The following is a 15,809-nucleotide window of genomic DNA, read 5'->3' on the forward strand; positions in this document are numbered from 1 at the left end:
ATATTTAAATTTTACTACTCAACACTTCCACAATCTCCTCCAAACACATAAATTTGATTATGACTTCTTATAATTCTCAGTGGCCCCCTTTTGCCTAAAAGTACAAAACAAGAACTTTCGCGATTTATCTCCTGCCCACCTGTCTTGATTCACTTCTCACCACTCCCCTACATATGTTGTATTTCCAAGACATAACAGGCTCCAGTCTACACCTTGATCCATGTTGTTTGCTCCGCCTGAAGTGCCCCTTTCTCAATTATCTTCCTGATGGATCACCTTTCTTCAAGTGTCACGCATATGAAGCCTTCCTTGAGCCCCCCAATGAATAATTTAGGCTTTTCTTTGGTGTTTCTATAGCACTTTCTAAACACATTATTATACCACCCACTCTACTGTGCTACATAATTTTTATTTTTTTAATTATTTTTTTAATGTTTATTTATTTTTGAGAGACAGAGACAGAACATGAGCGGGGCAGGGAGGGGGTGCAGAATCTGAAGCAGGCTCCAGGCTCTGAGCTGCCAGCAAAGAGTCCAACGCGGGGCTTGAACCCACGAAACGTGAGATTCGTTACCTGAGCCGAAGTCGGACGCTTAACTGAGTGGGCCACCCAGGCACCCCTGTGCTATGTAATTTTTTTTTTAAATGTTTATTTTTTATTTTTGAGACACAGACAGAGCATGAACGGGGGAGGGTCAGAGAGAGAGGGAGACACAGAATCCGAAGCAGGCTCCAGGCTCTGAGCTGCCAGCACAGAGCCCGACGCGGGGCTCGAACTCACGGACCGCGAGATCATGACCTGAGCCGAAGTCGGACGCTTAACTGACTGGGCCACCCAGGCACCCCATGTAATTTTTAATGCCTACCTAGCTGCAAAACTAGTCTCTGTGTTGCCGAAAAACAAGGATGAAATGTCCTTCATCCTAGTCTTTCCAATGCCTTATAACATGTCTGACATATATTAGGCGATCAAATGTTTGTTAAATAAATATTAGAGACCTAAGATTTTATGAGTTCATTCTGTTCAAAAAATAGATTATAATGAGGACTAAACATGTATCTGAAATATGCAAAGCAATACTGTAAAACTATAAAAATTCTTGGTTTGTTTTTAAGGGCTAAATTTGTTCCTACACATCAGTATGAAAGAATCTCAAAGTCCTCTGCTCAGCCAAAAAAACAGTATTTATCAAACTTGTGGCTTCAGAGTTGCCTGCTAATACAGCTATTGCAAATACATACTACTCTTTATAGAAAATGTAAGCAAACAAACTATGAAGCCCAATTAATTTTAAGAGAAATCTAATTAAAGTGTAGATTAACAAGCTTGAACTTAATTTCTGTAAACCACATCAACTAAATCATGTCCCCAAGAAACTGTAAGCAAGCTTCATTTGTTGTTAATCAATTTATTTTACACTGGTATTAAATTCAGCAATTTAGTATGGCCCCAATAGCCTAACCAAAAGAATCTTAATCTTAAATGTACCATTACTGAAATACACTACCAAACCATGTAATGATGCATACCCCGCATGATATGATGATAAAATGATAACAGAAATCTCCCAAAGTATAAATCATTCTGAGGTGTTAGGTTTTAATCCCATATTCTCCCAACTTCTCACTAGTTGCTGGAACCAACCAAAGTCTAATTTTTCCAAAAATAATTCAGATAATAACACAAATTTCTGTTAATATGAAAGATAAATATACTCTAACTGTACAATATCTGATATGTACAAAGATTATGTATGTAGCACAGATGTGTATTTTGAATCAAAATACTACAACAAATATTTGTGAATCTATCATCCATTTATAGCCACTCTTCAAAGTTTACAAAATTATTTCCTTAAAAGGAAAAATAATACAGTCATGCAGTACTGTATATATCTTACCTGTATTCATGATACAAATATGGGTTTCCAAATGAATTTAAAAGATGTTCAGATATTTTAGCAAAAAAACAACAGCAGATAACTAAAGATAAACACATGTCCCAAACCAGATCTGTTTACTTTCAACTTCTTATCTTAGGCTCTTAAACAGGTTGAGGGCACTTCAGTTGGGAAGTACAGAAAAGAATGGAGGCGGGAAGGAAAGTTAAAAGAAGGATCTCATGCTTTGTGGAAGGAGTTTAGACTCTGAGTCTTATAGAGTAGCTCAGTCTTGAGGTATACACTAACCTATATTGCTTTCTAATTGCTTCATAAGAATAAGTCTTAACTGGACAATCATACCACAGGCATCCTGAAGACTGGGACTTGAGCCCTTACTTATCTATCTAATCACATATAAGGCAAAAAGTAAAGTTAAATAAATAGTACCAAGTTTTTTTTTAAATTTAAGTTTATTTATTTATTTTGAGACAGAGAGAGCAGGAGAGGGGCAGAGAGAGAGGGAGAGAGAATCCCAAGTAGGCTCCGTGCTGTCAGCGCAGAGCCCAACACGGGGCTTGAACTCATAAACTGTGAGATCATAACCTGAGCTGAAACCAAAGGTCGGACGCTTAACCAACTGAGCCACCCAGGCAGCCCCTGTACCAAGCTGATTTTTAAGCAATCATTTGCCTTCAGGTCTTCATGAGTCCCTGCCATCAACACTCCTGTACTTCATCAGAAGGTTATAGCAACAGGGTAGAGACTGCTACACAGTCCTTGATTCTGTGTGGTGGGACAGCTAACTTGTAGTCCTTTCTACATAGCTCTCTTCAGAGGTAAAAAGAACCATAAGAATCTACCTAAAGCAGTAGATGTGGGGGGTGGGGGGTGGAGGAGGGCAGAGGAAGAAGAAAAGAAAAGAAAGCATAAGTGTTGAAAAGAAAGAAAAATAAAAAACATGTTATCATCCACAGGTATATGTTCTAGATAAAAATTCCAAAAGAACCTATAACAAGTTACTGGAGGCAGAAACAATAATTGCTGAGAATATTCAAATACAAGTTATCAGTAACATCTTATTTATTTTTTAATGTTTATTATTATTTTTGAGAGAGACAGACAGAACACGAGCAGGAGAGGGGCAGAGAGAGAGGGAGACAGAATCTGAAGGAGGCTCCAGGCTCTGAACCGTCAGCACAGAACCTGACATGGGGCTTGAACCCACAAACTGTGAGATCATGACCTGAGCCAAAGTCGGACGCTTAACCGATTGAGCCACCCAGGTGCCCCTTTCGGTAACATTTTAGATATTGACAATAAAAAATCATAAAATGTAAATTTTAAAAATGTACTATGTACAATGACAACTAAACTGTAAGGGCCCTAGGAATAAAAATATGTAAGACCTTTATGAAGGAAAATATAAAAAGTTATGAAAGACATAAAAGACTTAAATAAATGAAAAACCATACTATGTTTCTAGATGGAGACATTAACTTATGAAAACTAAATTCTCCCACAAGCTGACCTATAAATGCAAGGCAATAATCAAAATCCCAAGAGATGTTTTCATGAAACTTAAGGTTTTCATGAAACTTAAAAGGTGTCCTAAACTTCACATGGAAAAGCAAAGGGCTAAGAATAGCAAAGGCAATTCTTAAAAAAGAACACAGTGAATGGACTCATGCTGCCAGGTGTCAAGGCTCATAATAAAACTATATAAAGCTACAGTAATGAAGACACTGTGAAACCAATGCAGGAACAAACAGACTAGCAACAGGGTCCACAAATGACATACATGTAAGACAACCTGACACATGAGAGGGACATTTCAAATCAGTGAGAAAAGCTCTGGAAAACAGTATGGAGGTTCCTCAAAAAGTTAAAAATAGAATACCCTACCCAGCAATTGCACTACTAAGTATTTATCCAAGGGATACAGGTGTGCTGTTTCGAAGGGACACACATTCCCCAATGTTTAGAGCAGCTCTATTGACAATAGCCAAAGTATGGAAAGAGCCCAAATGTCCACCAACAGATGAATGGATAAAGATGTGGTGTGTGTATATATATACACATCATATATATATATATATATATATATATATATATATATATATATACACACATATATATACACATCATATGTATATATATGTAGTGTATATATGTATACATATATATACACATCATATGTATATATATGTAGTGTATATATATATATACATATATATACACATATGACGTGTAGGTGTGTGTATACACACACACACACACACACACACATATATAAAACGGAGAATTACTCGGCAATCAAAAAGCATGAAATCTTGCCATTTGCAACAACGAGAATGGAACTAAAAGGTATTATGCTAAACGAAATAAGTCAGAGAAAGACAAATATCATATGACTTCACTCATATGAGGAATTTAAGATACAAAAGAGATGAACATAAGGGAAAGGAAGCAAAAAGAATATAAAAACAAGGAGGAGGACAAAACATAAGAGACTCAAATACAGAGAACAAACTGAGGGTTGCTGAAGGGGCTGTGGGTGGGGGGATGGGCTAAATAGGTAAGGGGCATTAAGGAAGACACTTGGGATGAGCACTGGGTGTTATACATAGGGGATGAATCACTGGAATCTACTCCTGAAATCATTATTGCACTATATACTAACTAACTTGGATGTAAATTAAAAAATAATAAAATTTTAAAAAAACAGTGAGAAAAGGACATATTATTCATTGAATGGTGCTGAGGCAACTAGTTATCCAAATGTTAAAAAAAAAAAAAGTAGTAACATAGATTTAACTTGGGGTACCTGGATGACTCTGTCAGTTGAGCCTCTGACTTCAGCTCTGGTAATGATCTCAGGGTTTGTGAGTTCAAGCCCTGCATTGGGCTCTCTGCTGCCAGCAGAGCCCTCTTCTGATCCTCTGTTCCCCTCTCTCTGCCCCTCTCCCAGTCATGTGCTCTAGCTCTCTCTTTCTCTCCCTCTATCAAAAATAAATATTTTTTAAAAAATCAGCTCCTAGCAGATTAAACACCTAAATATAAAAAGCAAAGCTTCAGAGAACTTCTGGAGAAGACTGTAGAATAGATCCTAGGCTCACTTCCTCCCACAAATACACCTAGATAACACCCACATCAATGTAAGTAACCCAGAAAATGTCCACACACTAGCAGAACAGACTCTTCATAGCTAAATGTAGAGAAAAGGCCACTCCAAAGATAGGAGTAGGGCAGAGACATGGTCAGGAGCCAAACGGACCCACAAATTGTATGTGTGAGGGACACAGCAGGTGCAAATAGGGGAGAGGAGCAGACCCTCACCCCAGGTACCTCAGGCACTGGAAAGATGAATCTCCAACACGTTTGGCTTTGAAAACCAGAGGGACCTAACTTCATGAGTTCTTACAATCAGTGGGGCTCCACACCTGGAACTGGAGCATAGGAAACTGAGTCTCCACTCTTACAGAGTCCAAAAAAAATAGTCCTGATGAGATACAGCATAGAAGCAGCAATGTGGGGGGAAAAAAAGCCACAGCAATGTGAAAAACACCTGGGGTGTACAGGTGGTTTTTGTTTTGTTTTGTTTTGTTTTTTACTAATTTGAGGGCATGTGCTGGAGAGGCAGGAATCTTTGGGAGACTTCTCCAAGAATAAAGAGTTGGCAGGTATCATTTCCCTCCCCTGCCCCACAGCCTAGATAGAAGGATGCTGTGCCTAACACAGCCTGAACAAGCTCTACCTAGCTTGCTAACACTGTGACCCGGCCAACACTCATCTGCAGATCCACCCCTCCAGTGCTGCTAGGCCTGAACAGTTTTCTCTGCACCTCCAGGTTCCCTCCCAAGCAGACCTGCACAAACCTTGCTAACACCCCATCCCCACCCCTGCATTCTCCTGCGGACCTACCCCCTATAATGGCCCTTGGCCAGAGTCTACCCAAAGTGGTGCCAAAAGCCTGCCAGTGTGCAAGCAGCCCAGAAAGGGGCCAGCACACTCCTGCCTTGGAAGAGGACAAGATAACAACACACGCCAGTCTAACTGCTATCCCAGCTGGGAACAGACACAGGGTCTGACTGCAGGTCCCACCTAACAACAAAAGCTTTTCAGCACACAACACAGGGAAAGCACCCTGCAATTTGGTGTTACTGCATCTCTGGCAAAAGCCTGGTCTGACCCAACTCAAGCGCAAAGTGGCCACAGACTGGCCCACTAGCAACACAGGAACCAAGCCCTGCCTATGACAGGTAAAGAGAGTCACTTCAGACAACTGGACTGAAGGCAAAAGTGGTCTAGGCACAATAGCAGGGTACATGAAACACACATAAGAGACACCACTGAAGCACCAGGCTCTGGTGAACAGGAGACACTGCACTGCAGGGCATTACAGGGCATCTTCATGAAGCCACTACTTTTAACAGTAGGAAACAAAGCAGACTTTCTTAACACATAGAGACAGACACAGAGAGTTAGACAAAATGAGGAGACAGAGGAATATGTCCCAAATGAAAGAAAAGGACAAAGTCACAGCAAATGAGTTAAATGAAACAGAGATAAGTAATACACCTGATAGAGAATTTAAAGTAATGGTCATAAATATATTCATTGGACTTGAGAAAGAGTGGAGGACCTCATTGAGACCCTAAACAAAGAAAAAGAAAACATTAAAAAAAAAAAAAGATGAAGAACTCAATAACTGAAATTAAAAATATACTACATGGGGGGCTCCTGGGGAGCTCAGTTGATTGTGCATCTAACTTTGGCTCACGTCATGATCTCACAGTCCGTGGGTTCAAGCCCCGCATCAGGCTCTGCGATGACAACTCAGAGCCTGGAGCCTGCTTCAGAATCTGTCTCCCTGTCTCTCTGTCCCTCCCCCACTTGCGTTCTGTTTCTCTCTCAAAAATAAAAAACAGAAAAAAAAATTTTTAAATACACTACATGGAATAAAGAATAGACTACAGGAAGCAGAAGAATGGATCAGCAACCTGGAAGATAGAAGAATGGAAAACCATCAAACTGAACAAAAGAGAGAAAAAAACAATAAAAAATGAAAGTAAACTAAGGGAACTAAGAGACATCATCAAATGTAATAATATCTGCATTATAGGGATCCCAGAAGGAGAAGAGAGCAAAAAAGGGAAGAGAAAATTTATCTCAAGAAATAATAGCCGAAAACTTCTGGAATCTGGAGAAGGAAACAGACATCCAGATCCAAGAAGGCAGAGGCCCACACCAAGACACATAGTAATTAAAATGGCAAAAGGTAGAGATAAAGAGAGAATTTTTAAAGTAACAAGATAGGGGCGCCTGGGTGGCTCAGTCAGTTGAGCATCCAGCTTCAGCTCAGGTCATGATCTCGCGGTTTGTGACTTCGAGCCCCGCGTCAGGCTCTGTGCTGACAGCTTGGAGCCTGGAGCCTGTTTCAGATTCTGTGTCTCCCTCTTTCTCTGCTCCTCCCCTGCTCGTGCTCTGTCTCTGTCTCTGTCTCTCTCTCTCTCAAAAATAAATAAATAAACATTCTAAAAAATTAAAAATAAATAAAAATAAAGTAGCAAGAGAAAATAAAAGTTATACAAAGCAGCTCCATACAGCTAGCAGCTAATTATTCATCAAAAACTTTGCAGGAGGAGTCAATACTATCCAAAGCAATCTACATATTCAATGCAATCCCTATCAAAATACCACCAACATTCTTCACAGAGCTAGAACAAATAATCCTAAAATTTGTATGGAACCAGAAAAGACCCCGAATAGTCAAAGCAATCTTGAAAAAGAAAACCAAAGCAAGAGGCATCACAATCCCGGACTTCAAGCTATACTACAAAGTTGTAATCATCAAGACAGTATAGTACTGGCACAAGAACAGACACTCAGATCAATGGAACAGAATAGAGAACCCAGAAATGGACCCACAAATGTACTAATCTTTGACAAAGCAGGAAAGAATATCCAATGGAATATAGTCTCTTCAGCAAGCAGTGCTGGGAAAACTTGACAGCAACATGAAAAAGAATGAACCTGGACCACTTTCTTACACCACACACAAAAATAAACTCAAAATGGATGAAAGACCTAAATGTAAGACAGGAAACCATCAAAATCCTTGAGGAGAAAGCAGGCAAAAACCTCTTTGGCCTTGGCCGCAGCAACTTCTTACTCAACACGTCTCCAGAGGCAAGGGAAACAAAAGCAAAAATGAACTATTGGGACCTCATCAAAATAAAAAGCTTCTGCACAGCAAAGGAAACAATCAGCAAAACTAAAAGGCAACTGACAGAATGGGAGAAGATATTTACAAACGACATATCAGATAAAGGGTTTGTATCCAAAATCTATAAAGAACTTCTCAAACTCAACACCCAAAAAACAAATAACCCAGTGAAGAAATGGGCAAAAGACAGAAATAGACACTTCTCCAAAGAAGACATCCAGATGGCTAACCGACACATGAAAAAAAATGCTCAACCTCACTCATCATCATCAGGGAAATACAAATCAAAACCACGCCTGTCAGAATGGCTAACGTTAACAACTCAGGCAACAACAGATGTTGGCGAGGATGCGAGGGAAGAGGATCTCTTTTGCGTTGTTGGTGGGAATGCAACTGGTGCAGCCACTTGAAAACAGTGTAGAGGTTTCTCAAAAAAAACTAAAAATAGAACTACCCTACAACCCAGCAATTGCACTACTAGGTATTTATCCAAGGGATACAAGTGTGCTATTTCGAAGGGACACATGCACCCCAATGTTTATAGCAGCACTATCAACAATAGCCAAAGTATGGAAAGAGCCCAAATGTCTATCGATGGATGAATGGATAAAGAAGATGTGGTATATATATATACAATGGAGTATTACTCGGCAATCAAAAAGAATGAAATCTTGCCATTTGCAACTACATGGATGGAACTGGAGGGTATTATGCTAAGTGAAATTAGTCAGAGAAAGACAAATAACATGACTTCACTCATATGAGGACTTTAAGAGACAAAACAGATGAACATAAGGGTAGGGAAGCAAAAAGAATACAAAAACAGGGAGGGGGACAAAACATAAGAGACTCATAAATATGGAGAACAAACTGAGGGTTACTGGATGGGTTATGTGTGGGCGGATGGGCTAAATGGGTAAGGGGCACTAAGGAATCTACTCCTGAAATCATTGTTTCACTATATGCTAACTAATTTGGATATAAATTAAAAAGAAAAAATTAAAAAAAAAAACTTTGCAGGAGGGACTGCCAGGTTTTATATTCAAAATGATGAATGAAAAAATCTGCAGCCAAGAATACTCTATCCAGAAAGGCTATCATTCATAATAGGAGAGATAAAGAATTTCCCAGAAAAAACAAAAGTTAAGGGAATCCATGACCACTAAACCAGACCTACAAGAAATGTTAAAGGGGGCTTCTTGAGTGGAAAAAAAAGACCATGAGCAGGAGTAAGAAAAGTAGAAAGCACAAAAGCAATAAAATTAAGTATATCTATAAAAATCAGTCAAGAGATTCACAAAATAAAAGGATGTAAAGTATGACACCACATATCTAGAATGTTGGGGGACAGGAGTAAAAAATGTGTTCAAACAAAAGTGATTATCAACCTAATACAGACTGCTATATGCATGTAACCACATGTACACAGTAACCACAAATCAAAAGCCAGTAAAATATATGCAAAAAAAAAGAGAAAAGAATCCTAGTGTATCACTAAATAAAACCAGAAAATCATGAGAGAAAAGAGTAAGAGAGAAAGGAACAGAGAAGACCTGCAAAAACAACCATAAACAAGTAACAAAATGGCAGTAAGTACATACCTATCAATAATTACTTTGCATGTAAATGGACTAAATGCTCCAATCAAGAGATGTAGTATGACAATAGATAAAAAAGTAAGACCCATCTATATGCTGCCTACAAGAGACTCATTTCACACCTAAAGACACATGCAGATATTCCATGCTCATAGACTGGAAGAACAAATATTGTTAACAATGTCCATACTACCCAAAGCAATCTACAGATTTAATGCAATCCCTATCAAAATACTAACATTTTTCACAGGCTAGAACAAACAATCCTAAAATTTGTATGGAACCACAAAAGACCCCAAATATCCAAAAAATCTTGAAAAAAGAAGAGCAAAACTGGAGGTAACAATCTCCGATTTCAAACTTTGCTACAAAGCTATCCTAATCAAGAGTATGGTGCTGGCACAAAAATAGACACATAGATCAACAAAAACAGGAGAGAAAACCCAATAGTAAATGCACAATTATATGGCCAATTAATATTTGACAAAGCAGGAAAGAATATCCAATGAGAAAAAGACAGTTTCTTTAACAAATGGTGTTCAGAAAACTGGACAGCTATATGCAAAAGAATGAAACCAGACCACCTTCTTACACCATTCACAAAAATAAACTCAAATGGATTAAGCACTTAAATGTGAAGCCTGAAACCATAAAAATCCTAGAAGAGAGCACAGGCAATAAATTCTGTGACATTGGCCATAGCAACATTGTTCTAGATATGCCTCATGAGGCAAGGGAAACAAAAGCAAAAATAAACTATTGGGACTACATCAAAATAAAAAACTTGTGCACAGCAAAAAGCAAAACAAACAAACAAACAAACAATAAAACAATCAACAAAACCAAAAAACTGAAACAACCTATTGAGTGGTATAAGATATTTGCAAATAGCATACATGATAAAGGGTTAGTATCCACAATATAGAAGGAACTTATACAACTCGACACCAAAAAACACGATCCAATTAAAGATGGGCAGAAGACGTGAACAAACATTTCTCCAAAGAAGACAGCCAGATGGACAACAGACACATGAAAAGATGCTCAACATCATTCATCATCAGGGAAATGAAAATCAAAGCCACAACGAGATATCACCTCTCACCTGTCAGAATGACTAAAATAAAAAACAGAAGAAGCAACACGTGTTGGCGAGGATGTGGAGAAAAAGGATCCCTTGTGCTCTGTTGGTGGAAATGCAAACTGGTGCAGCCACTGTGGAAAACAGTGTGGAAGTTCCTCAAAAAATTAAAAATAGAATTACCATAGGATCCAGTAATTCCACCAATAGGTATTTACCCAAAGAATATGAAAACACTAATTCGAAAAGATATATGCACCCCTATATTTAGTGCAATATTATTTACAATAGCCAAATTATGGAAGCAGCCCAACTCTCTACTGATAGAGGAATCGATAAAGAAGAGGTAGTTTATATACAATGGAATATTAGTGAACCATAAAAAATGAAATCTTGCTATTTGCAACAACATGGATGGATCTAGAGACTATAATGCTAGATAAGTCAGACAGACAAATACATACGATTTCACTCATGTGTGGAATTTAAGAAACATACAAAGAAAAGAGACAAACCAAAAAACACACTCTTAGCTACAGAAAACAAACTAATGGTTACCAGAGGGAAGGGGGGAGGGAGAATAGGTGAAATAGGTGAAGGGGATTAACAGTACACTTATCATAATGAACAATGAATCATGTACAGAATTGCTGAATCACTATATTGTATGCCTGGAACTAATATAACACTGTATATTAAAAATGTTTTTTAAATCAAAACTTTAAAACTTGCCAAAGAAAATACAAAACAATTCTCTTTGTATCTTCTAAACAATACACAAAAAGTGCAAATTGTAATGGAAAGATTGATAAATATGGTAAAATTAATTAATGAAGACCTCTTAAACAGAAATGCACATGAGAATCATCTACTGAACTATGAAATATGAATGTATTTCACAATCCTAACCCCAAAGTTTCAAATTCAGCAGATGTGGAGCAAGGCCTAGGAATGGGCCTTGCTTAGGCCAATTTATTGGGCCTAGGCCAATCCATGTTGTTGAAAAGCTACAGAAGGGATTCTGATGAACATTTTGTCAAGACCCTTAGACCACTGACTATACTACAGTGAAGCCACAGTATCAGCACTGAAAAGAACAGAATTAAATACTCCATCTGCCCACAAGGAGGTTATGGTCTAAAATCAGAGACTGGATGCGTACATAAATAATTATAATTTACTGTCAGAAGTAACCAATTCCACAAAGAAAACCATTAAACCTCCCACAACTTCATATTTCATATGGGACTCCCACTCCATTCTCCAGGAAGAAGCTATACTGGTTTTACACTTTACGTTGCTCCTTTCACCTCTTTATTTGTTCTTTCTGATGGGAAGAGTAACCTAGCTAATGCTGAGAACCTGAGTGCTATTAAACAGAAGAAAATAAGATAAAGTCATTGTTCACTGCATGGCTCTTGGTGTGCAGTCATGTTAGTTCTTTCTCAAGTCTTCTAGAGAAAGGTGTAGGTCTGCAAACCCATCACTTTGGTGCTGGATCTCACTCTCCTGAACTGGACAAAATTGGCAGGGATTATAAGGCAGGCAATTCCGTATGCAACTGGCTAAGTGTGCTAGGCATTTTCTTTGCATTCACAGCTCTTCTCCAGAGAGTTTCTTTTAAGGTTTTATTTAATTTTGAGAGAAAGTGTGCAAGCAGAGAGGGGCAAAGTGAGAGGGGGACAGAGGATGCAAAGCGGGCTCCATGCTGACAGCAGAGAGACTGATGTAGAGCTCAAACTCATGAACCATGAGATCATGACCTGAGCCGAAGTTGGACACTCAACCGACTGAGCCACCCAGGCACCCTCCAGACAATTTTTTGAGGTGAAGTAAGGACAGTGCAGGAAGTCTCACCACATTTTCCAATTCAGACATTAGCAATAAAAGTTCTAAATAAAGTTAATACTATTGTATAATCAACATCAGGTTCTTTTTGTGTTCTCAATTTATTCAGAAATCAGAGAGACTGATAAGTCTTTACATGGTACCACTAAGAACAACATATGCTATTATCATGGAACAGAGAAAGGTATGAGGGGTTTCCCCTGGTTGGAAAAGCAGAGAAAAATACACAGAGGAAGTAGTTTTGAACAAAGCTGTGTTCTAGAGGCAGAAAAAATGCTTCAGAGCATGTTGAACCATGCAAAGGAACAGTATCAGAAAAAGAATGCAAAAAGAAAAACAAAAATTTACTAAAAACCTGGAGTTGATTATACAACTAAAATCTTAGAAAAGAATTTCAGTTCTGGAAGAGACTTTGTTCACTTTGGCTAGAATATATGGGAGAAAGTAAGATAAACAGGTCAGAAAGCTACTGAGAACCTGCGAGTGACAAGATGGAAGTTTTGCACCAAGAAGATAACTCTAGAAACAAGGTGTATATGTACCAAAGTGGGGAGAGAGACTGGAGGAAGGAACCCAATTAGGAGAATATTAAATCCAAGCAAAACATGGGGCGCCTGGGTGGCTCAGTCGGTGAAGCGTCCGACTTCGGCTCAGGTCATGTCTCGTGGTCCATGAGTTTGAGCCCTGTGTCAGGCTCTGTGATGACAGCTCAGAGCCTGAAGCCTGTTTCGGCTTCTGTGTCTCCCTCTCTCTCTGCCCCTCCCCTGTTCATACTCTGTCTCTCTCTGTCTCAAAAATAAATAAACGTTAAAAAAAATTTTTTTTTAAATCCAAGCAAAACAATTATTTTAATGTTTATTTATTTGAGAGAGAGAGAATGTGAGTGAGGGAGGGGCAAAGAGAGGGAGACTCAGAACCTGAAGCAGGCTCCAGACTCTGACCAGTCAGCACAGAGCCCAATGCAGGGCTCTAACCCACGAACAGTGAGATCATAACCTGAGCCAAAGTCGGACGCTTAACTGACTGAGCCACCCAGGTACCCCCAAATCCAAGCAAAATTTAATGAGGGTGCACAGAAAAGAGAATGAATGAGAGCTATATTATGGAGTCAGAATCAAGAGAATTTGCTAAATAATTGTATATGCTAGCAAAAAGAATATCCATTACCACTTTTTGTTTTTCTCCTATGCATATGTCAAGATCAGGAATCAAAGAAACCTAGTAATCTTAGCTATATCTAGAATAAATAGTTTTGCAAAGTATTTGTCCTTCAGGATGGCATTTTCTTTTCTAACACAGAGACAAAGTATATTTATAAAGAGTATCTTCTTTACTTTCTCAAATAAATAATTTTAAACATGATAAATACCTTGTTTCAGGAAATGCAAATTTAAGTTACCACTATAACGTGAGAAAAACCAAATTAATTCCCCAAAACAATGAATGTTGCCTGGAGAATATGACTGAACAATATCATTGTAAAACAAGTTAGGAACATGTGACACCAATCTACCTGTAACCATGCAACTTTAATATAATCTTTGGTCTCATAAAAATGCTAGACTATAACTAGAATATGAACAGATAACAAGCATTTACCATGTGCCCATGTTAAAATGATAATACATGTTATCATTAACATGTTAAGAGAGGCAAACCAGAAAACAGGCTCTTAACTATAGAGAACAAACTGAGGGTTACTGGAGGAGAGGTGGACAATGGGACGTTAAATGGGTGATGGGTTAAGGAGGGCACTTGTTGTGATGAGCACTGGGTATTACAATGTAATTGATGAATCACTAAATTCTACACCTGAAACTAGTATTACACTGTATGTTAGCTGGAATTTAAATAAGACTTGAAAAGGAAGAAAAAATAAATACAATGATACATGTGATCTCACTTAATCTTCACAATTCTATGAAGTTGATCCTAATGTAGACCTTCATCTTACAGATGAAGAAGCTGAGTCTAAGAAAGGTCAAGGCTTGCTTACGTTTCTTAGCTAGTAAGAGTGCTAGAGCCAGGATCTGAACCCACGTCTGCTTAACTCCGAAGACTTATGCTCTTAACCATTAAACTATACTGTCTAAAATTGAAACCATATTGGCGTTTTTTGGTTGAACCTTCAAAAATTACAATAACTAAATTATAATTTAACAATTCTCTAAAAAAATTGTATATAAGCATAACATTTACAGATGCTGTTAGCTAGAACTTGTATACTAATGGAAATTTACACTAATGTTATTTCAAGTCTGTGCATCATCTTCATGCTCTTACTCTGAGTTACAGTAGCAGGTGTATACAAAACATGCCAGAAAAAAATGTGGTGACCTAAATTTAACTTCCAGTGAGAGGAGCAGCACAGAATGGCATTTATGAGTCATTGGCTTTTAATATGTAGATATAATATGCTGCCCTCTAGTGATTTCAATACCTTGCATTTATTGAGACTGAAGAGCCTCAATAAGGAAGAAGGAAAACATTTTTTTATTATTAGAGAATTCAAATCTTCATTTTATTTTATTTTTTAACGTTTATTTATTATCAAGAGGCAGAGACAGAGCATGAGAGGAGCAGAGACAGGAGGAGACACAGAATCTGAAGCAGGCTCCAGGATCCAGTTGTCAGCACAGAGCCTGACGTGGGGCTTGAATTCATGAACTGAGAGATCATGACCTGAGCCAAAGTCAGACGCTTAACTGACTGAGCCACCCAGGCTCCCCTCAAATCTTCATTTTATAGTAGGAATAACTGAACAAATAACTATTGTTTAAGCCCTAAATAAACTTTTGATGTGTAAGAGCACATATAGAAATAGAGTTGACCCTTAAACAATGTAAAGGTTAGGGGTGCTAACCCCCCAACACAGTAAAAAATCTGCATATAACTTTTGACTACCCCAAAACTTAACTACTAATAGCACACTGTGGACCAGAAACCTTACAGATAATATGAACAGTTGATTAACACACGTTTTGTATGTTATATATATTATATACTGCATTTTTACAATAAAGCTAGAGAAAAGAAAATGTTATTTAAAAAATCATAAGGAAAATAATATACATTTATAGTACAGTGCTATACTTATTGAAAAATATCTGTGTATAAGTGAAGCTGTGTTGTTCAAGGTCAACTGTACATCCAATAATGATTTACCAATTCAG

The 15,809-nt window shown here is 38.1% G+C and overlaps 1 protein-coding gene across 3 annotated transcripts in view; it reads right to left on the bottom strand.

The window, feature by feature from the left end:
• The window catches only part of MIGA1 (mitoguardin 1), a 105,563-nt gene that overhangs the window by 45,797 nt on the left and 43,957 nt on the right, over nt 1-15,809 (bottom strand). The window lies entirely within an intron of this gene.

Source organism: Panthera pardus, unplaced genomic scaffold, assembly GCF_024362965.1.
Source record: "Panthera pardus isolate Hobbes unplaced genomic scaffold, ASM2436296v1 HiC_scaffold_11, whole genome shotgun sequence".
Classification (NCBI taxonomy): Eukaryota; Metazoa; Chordata; class Mammalia; order Carnivora; family Felidae; genus Panthera; species Panthera pardus.